The sequence below is a fragment of the Malania oleifera genome, chromosome 9 (genome assembly GCF_029873635.1).
Source record: "Malania oleifera isolate guangnan ecotype guangnan chromosome 9, ASM2987363v1, whole genome shotgun sequence".
Lineage (NCBI taxonomy): Eukaryota > Viridiplantae > Streptophyta > Magnoliopsida > Santalales > Ximeniaceae > Malania > Malania oleifera.
This window is the reverse complement of record NC_080425.1, coordinates 34,793,533-34,794,882: the sequence shown is the minus strand read 5'-3', so window position 1 is coordinate 34,794,882 and position 1,350 is coordinate 34,793,533.

Below are 1,350 nucleotides of genomic sequence, written 5' to 3'. Positions count from 1 at the left end.
ATATTATTTGTGCAAAAATTATTGAAATAACAAAACCCTAGGTCCTCCTGTATTATTATTGAAATATCCTTTTAGAGAAAACTTTTTATTAGGGTTTAAATATATTTAAGCAGTATTACTCTACTGAACATACTTCATATCATATTAGAGTGCATGTATTTTGAGCTTTATTGTGTACATTTATTCTTGTATTTTAGAAGCATTATTATATGTACAAAAATGTTTTTATTGAAACGATTGGGTTCAACTTGAAATTGAACTGGGGAGTCTTAGCCCCGTAAGTGAGACTGGTTTGGTTCAGCCCGAAAATAAAGCCGGGATTTTCCTCGCCCCATAAGGAGAAGGTGTAAAAGGCTTTTACTCTGCCCATTTAAGTGAGCAGGGTTAGTGGAATCCTTGGGGGGCGAGGATGTAGGCAGTATTGGCCAAACCTTGTTGACAAATCTGTGTGTCATTCTCTCTCTATCTTATTCAAATTCTTACACTTAAATTTCAGCATGTATATGAATGTTTGTTTAATGTCATAATTATTTGCATATATGCATTTGATTTAAATAGGATATATTACGCACGTGTATGTTTACTTTCACTCTTAAAATTAGTTTACATACATGCGTGTACATTGAGTGGGACATGATATGTGGTGAATCGGCGTAAATGTTTAATTTAGTCGAAAAGTTTTTAAAACCTAATTCACCCCATCTTAGGATTGCACCCAAGTTAACATAAATGAAAGCAGTAAAGGAAAGCTATACATGAAAGCATGTAAAAAATCACCCCTTTGCATTCATCACGTCTATCACTAATGCTAGGAAGTACAAAAGAAGATCATAATAAACATGGTTGTTGTATGAACGCCGCCGGTTGTCACAGGCTGTCAGACACTCCATACACGAACCGAAACTACTTTACTCCTATTCTAACTTGGCTCTCAATGACTTCCTAGGTTTGTCACTACCCTAAGAGAGGCCAAAGAGGAACCCAGAGCTTGTTTTCATAGCGAATACTTATAGGCTCTAGGGTTTACAAGGGTTGTTTTACAAGTTAGGAAAGTTTGTAGAAAATCTCGCATAACAGATCGTCACTGTCGACCAAGTCGCTCCTTTAGCATTCTTGTGTGTGCCTTAGTTGGGTCTCACGGGAAGTTATGGACTTGAATCTTCAATGTCTTCGACTTCATCATGCCTTAGGGTAGGGTCTTGGTGGTCGAGACTTACAGTATCTCGATCCTCAAGAAATATTAGTATCTCTACATAGTCGCCCCGGAAAGTTTCTTGGTCGAACACTTTGTCGAGACTCTTAGTATTTTTGAATTTCAGTTCTATCTTAGTATCTCGGCATGATACCTCC